Below are 14,278 nucleotides of genomic sequence, written 5' to 3'. Positions count from 1 at the left end.
CAAGTTGTTTCTAGATTTTGAGTCATATTTAAGAAAAGCTTTTCCTAGTCCTAGGTTATAGAAGAATTTGTCCATGCGTTCTCCTAATATTTGCTCAACTGCTAAGAAGTTATCCCAACACTGTTTTTTAAAAATAATCCATCCTTTCTTCACTGCTTTGACATAAAGCCTTTATCATATATTAAACTTCTATATTGGTTGTCGACTTTTCCAGTATCCTTTTTTTATAGCATGTTCAAAAGCAGAGACATTACTTTGCCAACAAAGGTTCGTTTAGTCAAGGCTATGGTTTTTCCTGTGGTTATGTATGGATGTGAAAATTGGACTGTGAAGAAGACTGAGCGCTGAAGAATTGATGCTTTTGAACTATGGTGTTGGAGAAGACTCTTGAGAGTCCCTTGGACTGCAAGGAGAGCCAACCAGTCCATTCTGAAGGAGATCAGCCCTGGGATTTCTTTGGAAGGAATGATGCTAAAGCTGAAACACCAGTACTTTGGCCACCTCATGTGAAGAGTTGACTCCTTGGAAAAGACTCTGATGCTGGGAGGGATTGGGGGCAGGAGGAGAAGGGGACGACAGAGGATGAGATGGCTGGATGGCATCACCGACTCGATGGACGTGAGTCTGAGTGAACTCCGGGAGTTGGTGATGGACAGGGAGGCCTGGTGTGCTGCGATTCATGGGGTCGCAAAGAGTCGGACACGACTAAGCGACTGATCTGATCTGATCAAAATGGAACTAAAAACTTTTAAAGGCAGAGTTAAAAATGTTTTAATAAACAGTAAGCCTTAATCTAGTGATAATTAACCTAGTTAAATCTAGAATTGATCATATCGATAAATTCTGATTATTTGCTTCAGGTAATATGAAGAATTCAGGAAAATTAAAGTGATAATCCAGTAAGTAAATAGTAGTCAAATACTCTTATCGTGAAATGATATTTATCACTGCCATGATTATGAGACAGTATGATATAATATTACTGAATATGGCTTTATGGAAATCTAATATTTTAAGTAGCACAGAGAAGTTAGCATATTATATATATGTATCTTCAGCCTGAAATAAACTTGATAAAGGTTCTGATGTATAAAAATGTGCTTTTCAGAAATTTCCCTTGCTACTGAGAATCTTTCATTTTTTAGGGGAAGCTCATTATTAGATCCACTCTGCTAATCTTTGCTGGAGAACTTTAAGCCACAGACTTGTGTAAGATGTTGGATTTGGCAGGAACACTCTCAGATCTCCTGCTCCTCTGCCACCAGCCCCCCTAGGGTTATAAATTTGCTTCCTTGTGATTGCAGCTTTAGTTTTCCTCTGACTCTCCTTAGGTAATAAAATCATTAGTTAGTTCTGTATTTGCGTATTAAAACCCAAAATGAGATAACATTTTGCATGTCAACTTGCATTTTTTTAAAAGGGCTCTTTTGGGATTGAATTGTATGTGTTTAAATCTGAGGAAATAGACATTCTTAATATGATACTGAGAGCAAAAATGTTTCGAATCTTCCTCAAGGAAAATTTGCTCGTTTGTGGACTGACTTCCACTTCCACAGTGTGTCTGAGCTCAGTCATCCTTCTGGTTTCAGCTCACGTGTCATCTCCCTCAGGAAGCTTTCTCTGATGACTATTGCTCACTCTATATCCAGTGCATCCTTATTTGTCTCCATCAGCGCAATGGCGTTGCCTTCCTAACACGTTCTCTTTCTGTGTGTTTGGCCCAGGTTTGGCTGTGCGTTCCTTGAAGACAGGGATGATGTTTTATAAGCTTGAATGGCTTTGTATGTTGTGCTCCATTCACAGTGTCTGGCACAGAGGAGACAGAATACTTGTTTTTTAATTGCTTTTTTTGGGGGGGGTTTGTGATGGTGTTCAAAAAGTGTTGTTGATACGTAGTCATGGCATCATCATGGTGAGTCATTTGGCACCTGCTGCATTGTTGTTGTTAAGTCACTCAGTTGTGTCCAACTCGTTGTGACCCCATGGACTGCAGCACGCCAGGCTTCCCTGGCCTCCACCATCTCCTGGAGCTTTCTCAACTCATGTCCATTGAGTCGGTGATGCCATCCAGCCATCTCATCCTCTGCTGTCCCCTTCTCCTGTGACATTCAATCTCTCTCAGCATCAGGGTCTTTTCTATGTTTTTGTTGGGCTCATTTCTCTGGAGTCAGAGCATTTATGACATTTTACACCCATGCTAAGAAGAAAATGCTAGCTGGTGCTGGCGATATATTTGATGTGTAATAAACTTGAGTGATACCCTAGTCAGAATATGCAGTGGGTGAGATCTGTTATCCAGGTAGAACAATTAATGTACTATGAATATTTCAGAATAGTCACAGACAACACCAATTGCACAGTGAATAATTACACAGTGAGGACATAATGAATCTTTACATGATTGAAAGCCTGACAGAACATTGAAGGGCAAAGCTGGAAATGCCCAGGAACAAAGGCCTAAGTTTTAAAAGGTAGTAAACTAATTAAAAACGTTCCTAGAAGGCAATGGCACCCCACTCCAGTACTCTTGCCTGGAAAATCCCATGGACGGAGGAGCCTGGTAGGCGGCAGTCAATGGGGTTGCACAGAGTCGGACATGACTGAGTGACTTCACTTTCACTTTTCACTTTCCTGCACTGGAGAAGGAAATGGCAACCCACTCCAGTGTTCTTGCCTGGAGAATCCCCGGGATGGGGAAGCCTGGTGGGCTGCTGTCTATGGGGTAGCACAGAGTCGGACACGACTGAAGTGACTTAGCCGCAGCAGCCTGAAATAAGGAAAGAAACAAATTATCATTGTACTAATAATGTAAGATACTGAGGCTTAGGAAAGAACTCTTTGGCAGCTGTGACTGCCTTTTTCAAAATATACCAAAGTTGTAAAACTTGCTTGTCACTGTTAGACTGTAGAGATAATGATCCAGGTTTATCTAAAAGGAAATTGAGAAGATCCGTCCTGAGAATGGTGGAGAGCTGTCACAGGAAGCTCGAGAGATGATACAGGAGAAAGCCTTTGGTGTTGCCCCTGAAATTTTCGGCCCAGGGACACTGTCAGGATTGTTTGTTACCCACAGGCCTTTCATTGTATGCCTGTCAGTAACAAAGCCAGTTAGCTTCCTTTTGTTTTCTTTGTTCGTTGTTTAAGTGTAGAAATTATTGAAAAATTCAAAGGAACAAAACTGATTTCTTCCCTGCTTCTAGTTCCAACCCCCAGAAGAAATGACTATTACCAATCTGCTGTGTGTACTTCCTGACAGTTTCCAGGTTATATAATCTGTGTGTTTGTGTGTCTGTGTGTGCATTTGTGTTTATGAAAGTGAAATCACCAGGTTACTGCTTCCTATTGGACACCTATTTAAGGTGTTACTTATCACACTTGGACCACGTGTCATGGGGTTCTTTTCCTTTGTTGTTTGGCCTGTCTCCACACTTCATGTTCTGTTCTTGGGATTGTTGACTCCAAGAAGGAATATAAAGAGAACAGGTTAGGATCTTTAGTGTCAGGGAGCAGGGGATTCAGCGAAAGTTCAGAGCAGAAGAGTTTACAGTTCTCCAAAATGAATTTTTTGACAGTACATATTAAGTACTGCAGATTTAACTCATTTGCTACATATAGTTTTAGATCTGAGGGTGAGATTTTTTTAAAGAAGTCAACCATAGCGTTCATACTGAATTAAAACAGAAACAATAAAACTGAGTATAGCATTCCTATTAAAGAGTCAGACTTTTATAAAAGATTTCCTACATATGTGAAATCAGTACCTTATGATTTGATATGTTTTAAAAAGATGGAGCAGCAAAGTTAACCATTCATGACCCCCTTCCTTCTTGGGCAAATGGTGCAACCTTTTCCCCTGTGGAAGCCATTTATTTCCAAGTGTTTTCCTATCAAATATTTAAGTAACAACAACAGCTGGTCACAACTCCAGAGAGACATTAGGAAGAAAGCAGTAACCTCTGAAAATGAATTGAGTTTATAAGTAGAACTAGTTAGAATGGTAAGTTTCATTTTATATTAGGGAGAACATTTGTGTTTGGTAGGCACTTTAATTTTTAGATTTCTCTGTTATATCACAGTTTAAAAATACAGATGTAAGGGCAACCCCAGATCTTATTTTGCAAAATATATGGACATTCTTATTCAGAATGTGAGGAAGGGCAGTGGCATCTAAAACAAAATTCTTCATTTTTCCAAAATGCCAAAGCAGTTCATACTAAGTTTAAAATTTCCAAACATGTAAAATATCATGTATGAAATGAGTTGCCACTCCAGGTTCGATGCATGATACTGGATGCTTGGGGCTGGTGCACTGGGACGACCCAGAGGGATGGAATGGGGAGGGAGGAGGGAGGAGGGTTCAGGATGGGGAACACATGTATGCCTGTGGCGGATTCATTTTGATATTTGGCAAAACTAATACAGTTATGTAAAGTTTAAAAATAAAATAAAATAAAAAAAAAAATTTCCAATTCTGTTCCATGAATATTGCTGCCACATTTTGCACATAGACAACTGAAATGTTGGTATTCATCTTATTATTAATTTTTATAATATGTGTTTATTTGTTTGGCTGTGCTGGGTCTTAGTAACAGAATCGTCTTTGCCACATGTGGGATCTAGTTCCCAGACCAGGGATTGAAACTGGGCCCCTTGCATCGCGAGAGTGGAGTCCTAGCTACTGCACCACCAGGGAAGTCCCGGTTATCCATCTTAAGATGAGTAAAATACAAAGTATTCCTGGGCCAGTGTGAAGTATATTTGTGTGTGTGTATATATATCCTGGAGAAAGGCATGGTAACCCACTCCAGTATTCTTGCCTGGGAAATCCCATGGACAGAGGATCCTAACAGGCTACAGTCCATGGGGTTGCAAAGAGTCAGACATGACCGAACATGTGTGTGTGTGTGTATAAACTCAAATTTCGTGTATGCAAAGATTAAACATTAGGATACTGTCATTATTCTAAGTAAAACTTATTAATGTGTTTAAATAAAGTATATAGAAATATAGAATCACAATACTGAATGTTTAACATTAAAAATTGCAGCTGTATGTTTTCACTCAATTGTGTTAGAGTGGTACTATCACTCATTTTTTGGTTAAGTTTTATATTCTGACTTACTTTGCTTCAGGTAGTGAGATCACAGGAAAGGTGATCTAGACCCATTAGTTGTAATTAAATAGCAGCACTGTCTTAGAATTGGAGTCCACTCTAGTGTAAGAGGAGAAGGAAATGGCAACCCACTCCAGCACTCTTGCCTGGAAAATTCCCTGAACGGAGGAACCTGATAGGCTACAGTCCATGGGGTCACAAAGAGTCGGACACGACTGAGTGACTTCACTTCCACTTTCACTAGTGTAATATGTCCATTAGACATGCCAAGAGGGGTCGTGCAGGCTGCCCTCTCAGAGTGATACTCATCGCATGAGGATGACCAGGTGTGAGGTCTCACAGGTAAGCCTTATGAGAACTCTTTGGAAAAGAGAGGAGCTGGGGACTGGGAGGGAGACGGATGTCTTCACATAGTAGAAGAGCAGTCAGCTGGAAAAGAATAGTTTTAACTCAGGTGGACATAAAAGACCAAAGAACAGTGATTAAAAATCACAGAGATGCAAGTTCATACCTATACAGGGAAGCATTTCCTAAGAAATCATAATTGTCCAAAAATGAAAGTGATCTCTTGGCAGAAGGGCTGAAGCTTTTCTGCCATATCTCATGCTTCTGCCATAAAGAGAGCCGATGGTGATTGAAGGGGCCCCAGGTTTAGTTTTCTGACCACTGGTGAATCGTTACAAGCAAGGGAGATTGCTTCCCATGAACAGAAGAATGGGGAAACTCAAAGACTGATTTTTTCTTTTTGGAAATATTTTGTTGTATCATAGTGTTCCTACATGTCAGAAGGTATGGGAATTCACATGAGATTAGGAAAAAAGGGAAAGAGAGAAAAGAAAAGGCATGCTGAAGTCCCACGGTACATAACAGGTGGCATCAAACCAAAATTGATGTTGATAATCAATGTCAAAATATCTTAGGGTATTATGGACAGAAGTACAGGGATGAAAGTTAATTCAAGAAGCTTAATGAAAAATGCAGAACTGAGAAAATTGACAAAAGAAGTAACAGAAAATGGACCTTTAGGATATTTTAAAACATAACTCGAGCAACATTTGACTGACTTCTAGAGCCTCTGAAAAGTATTTCTAAGTAAGTGTGGAGCAGAGAGATCAATAACAAATAGACTCTGCTTATCCATGTTTGTTTTACTTTATTTGGAAGGACCATGGAAAGCCACTGAGGGATGGAATAGGTATTGATATTATTGTGGCTATATTAATTTTTTGAAGCTTTGCAGTGTAAATTTAATGAGCTGGTGTCTGAAAGTTTCCTTTGTGGTTCTGGGAAAAAAATCTCTCTTCATCACACAAACGTGTTTTTAGACATTGTCAAGGGAATCATCACGCACTTTTTGAAATACTCATATTCAGCCTTAGTACAGTACTGTACTATGGAACAACAGACTGGTTCCAAATAGGAAAAGGAGTATATCAAGGCTGTATATTGTCATCCTGCTTATTTAACATTTATGCAGAGTACATCATGAGAAACGCTGGGCTGGAAGAAGCACAAGCTGGAATCAAGATTGCCGGGGGAAATATCAATAACCTCAGATATGCAGATGACACCACCCTTATGGCAGAAAGTGAAGAGGAACTAAAAAGCCTCTTGATGAAGGTGAAAGAGGAGAGCGAAAGAGTTGGCTTAAAGCTCAACATTCAAAAAATGAAGATCATGGCATCCGGTCCCATCACTTCATGGGAAATAGATGGGGAAACAGTGGAAACAGTGTCAGACTTTATTTTTTTGGGTTCCAAAATCACTGCAGATGGTGACTGCAGCCATGAAATTGAAAGACGCTTACTCCTTGGAAGAAAAGTTATGACCAACCTAGGTAGCATATTCAAAAGCGGAGATATTACTTTGCCAACAAAGTCCGTCTAGTTAAGGCTATGGTTTTTCCTGTGGTCATGTATAAATGTGAGAGTTGGACTGTGAAGAAAGCTGAGCTCCGAAGAATTGATGCTTTTGAACTGTGGTGTTGGAGAAGACTCTTGAGAGTCCCTTGGACTGCAAGGAGATCCAACCAGTCCATTCTAAAGGAGATCAGTCCTGGGTGTTCTTTGGAAGGAATGATGCTAAAGCTGAAACTCCAGTACTTTGGCCACCTCATGTGAAGAGTTGACTCATTGGAAAAGACTCTGATGCTGGGAGGGATTGGGGGCAGGAGGAGAAGGGGACAACAGAGGATGAGATGGCTGGATGGCATCACCGACTTGATGGACGTGAGTTTGAGTGAACTCCGGGAGTTGGTGATGGACAGGGAGGCCTGGTGTGTTGCGATTCATGGGGTCGCAAAGAGTCGACACAACTGAGTGACTGAACTGCACTGAATCCCAAACTCCTAATTTATCCATCCCCCTCTGCTTTCCCTTTGGTAACTTTAAGTTCTTTCTCTTTGTAGTCTATTTCTGTTTTGTGAATAAGTTCATTTGTATCTTTTTTTTTATTTTTAGTTTTCACACATAAGTGATATCATAGGGTATTTGTCATTCTCTGAGTTATGTCACTTAGTGTGACAACCTGTAGGTCCATCTATGTAGCTGCAAATGGCATTATTTGGTTCTTTTTTATGGCTGAGTAATAAGAGTTTTGTTGACTAGGGGAAGGGATGAAGAAAACAGTACTCTACCTTCAAAAGCAATAAGTACCTCTTAGTACCTGGAGTAGGTGGCTCTTTGCTGCATGTTGGAGGGTCTGCAGTGAGGGTTGTGTCTGGAGAGGGCGTGTGAGGGTTTAGTGGGGACCAGTACAGCTACTGTAATCTCAGCAGTTCATCACAATAACCCCTTGAAGTCAGTATCAGTCTAATTCTAAAACAGAAGAACCAAACATAGAACTGTTACAAGAATTATCCAGCATCCCATGGTGCTGCTGCTGCTGCCAAGTCGCTTCAATCATGTCCGACTCTGTGTGACCCCATGGTGAGTAGGTAGCAAACCCAGATATCACCAGGCCGTGACGAGGTGTGGGCTCCCTCTGCCAGGATACCGCCCTACCTGGAGCCTGAGCTGTCTTGTGTTGGTAATTCCATGTTCCAGACTTTTCCTCACCCTCTCTCCTGGAAATTATATCAGCTTGCTTGTCTACTACCAGATTTATTTGGACTCTCTTCTGTCCTAATGACATGTTTGCTGAACAGAAAAATATCCCATGAAGTGAATGTCTTCCGGTCAGTCCTCCAAGTCCCTCATGCAGACAACACCTGGCTCCTGCCGTACAGTTTCTGTCCTGGAGCAAGCTAGGGCCTCGACAAGTCCACATTCCTGGTGCAGAAACTGCCTCATCCAACTAGCATGTGTTTGCATAGTACTGAATGGGTTTAGTGGATTCAAATATAACTGCTTCTTTGAACAGAAGAACTGGCAAGCTAAGAGCTGGCTTAGCTTCCTCTATTTTTAATGCTGGGTTACCAGAAGTTTCTGCCTGCTCCTTTTCAAATATTCAGTGTAGACCCTGTGGTAATTTCTATTTAGGGGAAATGGGTGCACATTAGACTCCAGATGTCCATCGTAGGTCAAGAGAAAAATACTACATTCCACCAGGAATAGCTGCTAATTGGTTTCTCGTGCAAGGAGGGACCTTTTCTAGGGGAAACTAACACATTTATTCATAGAAAGGGCAGGAAGGAGCTGGTTTTCTCCAGGGCACTTGCCCATTTCCAGCAGCAGTGCTGGTAACAGTGCCGTGGTGGTGATGAAGTGAATCATTGGTGCGACACTTGCTGAATCCTTAGGGCATCTTCCTGAATGTGAGTGTTGTGGGGAAGAATGTTGGGAGTATCTTGAGAACATGAGCAAATCTAGCTCCTTTAGTTAAATTCTCTTGTATGGCATTTTAAAAAAGACTGTATTTCGTGGGTGGCAGCACCCAATTTTGTTATTTACTTGATTGTTTGTGAGAAATAATACTATAAGAACAATTCAATTCATATATATCCAGGTGATTAGGATAAAGTTATATGTGAATTATGTATATGTATTCTTATGCATGTGTATATAAAATTGTGTGTGTGTACACGTGTGTGTATAAATTATATATGTAGTATTTTTGCCAAAATTTTTCACGTAAGAATGGCTTTCAAGTACATATACTGAAATCTGTTTAGAAAACCATCATTCAAGCCAGGGGACCACGGTCTTAAGAGAACCCCCAAATTTACGATGTTCACGGTATTGAGTTACAACCAACACTTTGCCCCAGTTTTAAAAACAAAATAGGATGTCCTAGTGACATCCCCTTATATTTACCTTCCTCTGAAAGTATTCTGAAGATTTAACATTTTCATCCATGTGGTCAAGATGGCCTGTGGACGTCTAATGTAACTGAATGCTTTGTTTGGGTAAAAGCTGCTCTATTTGATTATCTCTTTGGCTTAACTTGGTTTGATTATGTACATCTGAACATTGTTTAACCTGTGCTCCTGTTTTCCCTTTGGGGCTTAATAAAGTTATTAAAAAAAATCTTGCAACATTGAAGGCCAGCAGAGCTACCTGTGAAGGAAACATTTTGGTGCTGCAGAGTGAGTGTGGGTTTGTGTGGAGTCATGGGCAAGGACACAGGCTCTTAAGACAGACCAATCAGATTCAAACCCTCTTCACTTTCTACAGACTGTAGGACTTTGGACAAGTGGCATTCTTCACTTTCCTCCAGTATATAATGGAGGCAGTAGTAACACTGGTCACCTCTCTGGAGTTAGGTAGAATTCAGTGAAGAAGCCCCTTAAGGTATGGAGCTGCTGCTGCTGCTAAGTCGCTTCAGCTGTGTGCGACTCTGTGTGACCCCCATAGACGGCAGCCCACCAGGCTCCCCCGTCCCTGGGATTCTCCAGGCAAGAACACTGGAGTGGGTTGCCACTTCCTTCTCCAATGCATGAAAGTGAAGAGTGAAAGTGAAGTCACTCAGTCATGTCTGACTCTTAGGGACCCCATGGACTGCAGCGTACCAGGCTCCTCTGTCCAGGGGATTTTCTAGGCAAGAACACTGGAGTGGGGTGCCATTGCCTTCTCTGAAGGTATGGAGCAGTGCCCCTAATATTTTGTTTTTGGCTTTTAATAACAGCCACCACCAAAACCAAGCTCTAACAAGTTGGAGGAGTTTGGGGCCCATATTGAAGTTCGATCTTGGTTTGGTCAGGGCTCTGTCGCGGTTCTCCTGTGGTGCACTTGCTTAGTCGTCCTCTGTGTGCCACTGGTGGTGCTTTAGTCACTCAGTCGTGTCCAACTCACGACCCCGTGGACTGCAGTCCACCAGGCTTCTCTGCCCATGGGGTTTTCCAGGCTAGAATACTGGAGTGGTTTGCCATGTCCTTCTCCAGGGGATCTTCCTGACCCAGGGATTGAACCTGGGCCTCCTGCACAGCAGGCAGATTCTTTACCAATTGAGCCACCAGGGAAACTCAGTACCAGAGGTCAGACTTTGTTTTCATGCTGAGCTTTCTTGTGGTCACCAGATAGATTCAAAAAGGAGTTGAGGTGTCATACTTACTCATTCTCCTCTAAGAGGAGGGGGATAGGGTTTCACTGTCACGATTATTGAATGGAGTTATGAACGGACCATCCTGCACAAGTTCTGTAGCCCAGGGAATGTCGTACCAATTTACTTTTGCCTGTGTTGAAGGCTATCTCTGAACCACTGTCGTGAGAGTCATGAGATCCCCCTGAATGGCTTAAACATGTCAGGACTCAACGTCCAGAAGGGTCTGGGGTCTCACACACACCCAAATGAGAAGACTGCGAAACAGTGAAGGAGGGTGGAGTGGTTTTGGAGGTAAATCATAATATTTTCTACTGAATTTCATAAGTATCACTTATTATTATATAATAACTGTGGACAGTAATTTAATGACAATGACAATAAGGCGTATTCTGTTTGCTCAGAGAGCGAATGACCAGCCCTAGCTTTGTTCCTGTATGCCAGAGAGCACTAATGTAGAACCTTTGCTGATTTTTCTACTTGACTTCTGGATCATTTAGCATATTCTAGGCTTCAGTATTTGTATAACATAGCACGATCATTGGGGATAGTACATGGGTTTCAGCTGGAAACCGCTCTGCCCCAGAAGCAGTTGCCTCTGTCACTCCATGTATTATAAATGTGTTTTTTTTAAAGCGTAAAGATCGGCTCAATTGTTGTGATGGTTATTTGCCTGTTTATACACAGAACCTCTTCCAGCTCTTCTGTGATCTGCTCAGGTTGCAGGGGTTCCTCTCCTGTCATTTGCCTTGAGAGTCGGCTGCCAGCTAAGACCAGTCAGTGGAAAAAGCCAGGCGTTCCACCTGTTTCTCCCCACTCTGTGTAGGGTCTTCAGCGGCAGTTGTGTCTCGCCCGGGTTACTCTGGCTCCCTCCTGTCAGTCCTGGCCTTCTGCCTTGCTCCCCTAGCCCTGTGGTGTGTAGCAGCTTAGCTGCTGTTGCTGATCTCCTGCTGGCTCCATTCCCTGTTTGCCTTTTCAAATCTTCCAACACCATTGTAACTGGTGCCTCATATTCAATTCTCTCTATTGAATTACCTGGGTTGGACTCTGTATTAATGCCCTGACCCCGACTAATAAAAATCATTGAACTTCAAAATACTGAAATTCTAACTGACTAATGACATTTTTCTAGGAATAAATCCTATTGTCTGTAATGCTAATGTGATCTATTTATTTTTCCTAAAAATATAGATTTCTTGGTGAAAAAAAGTTTTCTTTGAAACCTGTAATTCCTATGATGATTTAACTCCTTAACTTGAAAAAGGTATGAGATTTATTAAAACCAATTATAAGCACATTGTTTGAAAAATACTGTGTTTCAACTCGTTTTGATCAAACCCCATTATTGAGTCCTATTTGAAATACAGTTGCAGACATCTGTGATATTGAAGCCTAGTTATTGAGGTGGGATGCTGTATTCTTCTAATGAAGGTTTGGATGGTCTATTGAAACACACTGGTATTGAACAAAAAGCACTTTGGTAAACTGCACAAAATACAGAACTTGACAGCCACCTGGAGCCCTTGGAGAATCGATCCTTTTTGATAGCTGGATTGTTTTTCAGATGACTGAGATTTTGCCCATTTGTCTTCGTGATGAATTGTTTGGTCACAAGGAAGAGAAATTCACTGGGGCTGGGTTAGGCCAAAATAAGTAAATAAGTGAAACGATTGGAAAGACAGTAGGGGACTCAATGAGAAGGCAGAAACCGCAGCTCAGTTGGTTGCAGAGGGAGTGGAGTTGGAACCTGGGGGCTGTCAGGGTCCTTCCTGTGTCTCACAGTTGGCTTCTCCGGAGGCTCTGCTGCATCCCTTTCTCCGTGCTCCCAGCCCAGCTGGAGCCATGTGTCCTTCAGGGCAAACGCACAAGTCCAGGGGTGTGCGCTCCTGGTCCTTTTCCTCCTCAGCAGGAATGATGGGAACAGCCGCCTTGGCCAGCATGTCCACAGCACTGCCTGTGCGCCCAGGTCTTGTTTAAGAAAACACGAGCCCTTTCCTGTGATGTGAAGTGTGTCTATAAGGTTTGGAATGTAACTTAGTCATTTCTCAGTGTGACGTGGTGGTACTCACTGGCAGCAGTGTCTGCTCTGATAGCAGATGACTTTAGACGGCTGTATGTATATGTTTGGTAGATGTTTTATGTAAGTGTTAATTTATTTTGGATTTCCTCTTTCTTGGCAGATGTCACTTGTCATTGTTGATTGGTATTTGCAGTTTCTATTTTGTTACTGCTGGGTTTGTTTGGTCTTAGAAACCAAGTAGCCTTTATTATAATTGCATGTAAAATAGAGTTAATTAAATTTTAGCGAGAAGGTCTTTCTCCCAGCTGCGAAAACTCATGGACCTCAGGGCATGCACGTTTCTACATCTGACCAGGTGTAAGAAGGGAAATCATTTGATTAAGTAAATGTGCTTAATGCATGTGGAATCGCTTCCTGGAGGCCCCAGAATCATTGCATTTTGATGTTAATTTCCTTAATTCCATTGTCATGGTCTCTGTTTAATCAAACACATTATGTTTGTGGTAGGCAGGGTTGTGGTGCTCAAAGATGCCCAGTTCTAGTCCCCAGAATATGTTACCTTACATGGCCAAGGAACGCTTCAAATGGGATTCAGGCGCTAGAACTTGTGATGGGGGCAGGTTTTCAAGGTGGGTGCCATCTGATCACATGAGCCTTAAAGCAGAGGATTTTCTCTGTCAAGGGTCAGTCAGGGAGATGTGGTGGAAGAGAGGAAGTGTGAACGTGAGCCTGAAGAGCTGTTGGTGGCTCTGAAGCTGGAGGAGGGGATCATGACTCAAGGAATGTGGGTGGCCTCTGGCCCGGTGGAATGGGCCCCGCTGGAATCCAGTGATGGTACAGGGACCTCAGCCCTCCAGCTGCAAGGGAATGAATTCTGACCACAAGCTGCTAGAGCAAGAGGACTGACTGTCCCCTGGAGCTTCTGGAAGGGAACACAGCTCTGATGCTACCTTCAGTTTAATCTGGAGGGACCCCAAAACATTTCTGAACTGCTAAATAATACATTTATGTTTTAAGTCACTCCATTTGTGACATCTCCTTATAGCAACAAAAGAAAACTAATTATGATGCCCAAGTCTTTCTTTCTTCACAATAAATTGGAAATTATTTCTTAAAATCAGTGGGGTCTTCTTATTCCAAGTAGCTTTTGGCAGCTCGTATTTTCCAAGAATGGCTGCAACAGGCTTTCCTACCTCAAATGCTTTTTGAGAACTTTGCTGTACATCCCCACAGGAGGGGGATGGCTATGGCCTCTGTGACTGGCTCCATGAACAGGATCTGGCCAAAGTGATTCCGCATTACCTTCAAGACTAGGTGCACAGGCAGTACTGCTTCTAATGCTTTCTTTTTTTCTTGTGGTGCTCACTCTGAAAGCTTTTGGCCATCACATGAGAAGACTTGGTATCCAGCAGCTGCAAATGAAGAGGCTACTTGGAGCAACTGCCCAGAGAGGGATGTCCACAGAGCCCCAGACAGGCCAGTCTCCAGCTATTCAAGTGTTCTCAGCCTGGGCACCAGACATGTGGGTGGAGAAGCTGGTACAACGATCAGCATCTGCCTGTGGCCATGGAAGGAACCCAAGCAAAAGCTTTCCAAGTGGTTCCAGTCAATTATTGTGTTGCTAAGTCGTGTCTGAGTCTTTGCGACCCCATGGACTGCAACACGCC

The 14,278-nt window shown here is 42.3% G+C and overlaps 1 protein-coding gene and 1 non-coding gene across 2 annotated transcripts in view; one reads left to right on the top strand and one right to left on the bottom strand.

The window, feature by feature from the left end:
• LOC129632100 (uncharacterized) overlaps positions 1-14,278 on the top strand; it is a 200,581-nt gene that overhangs the window by 105,035 nt on the left and 81,268 nt on the right. The window lies entirely within an intron of this gene.
• On the bottom strand, positions 10,439-10,511 carry TRNAS-GCU (transfer RNA serine (anticodon GCU)). Its single transcript has one exon. It is a non-coding gene; the product is annotated as a tRNA-Ser (tRNA).

The sequence above is a fragment of the Bubalus kerabau genome, chromosome 17, assembly GCF_029407905.1.
Source record: "Bubalus kerabau isolate K-KA32 ecotype Philippines breed swamp buffalo chromosome 17, PCC_UOA_SB_1v2, whole genome shotgun sequence".
Taxonomy (NCBI): domain Eukaryota; kingdom Metazoa; phylum Chordata; class Mammalia; order Artiodactyla; family Bovidae; genus Bubalus; species Bubalus kerabau.
The sequence above is the reverse complement of the archived record's forward strand: the minus strand, read 5'-3'. Positions and strand labels throughout refer to the sequence as shown.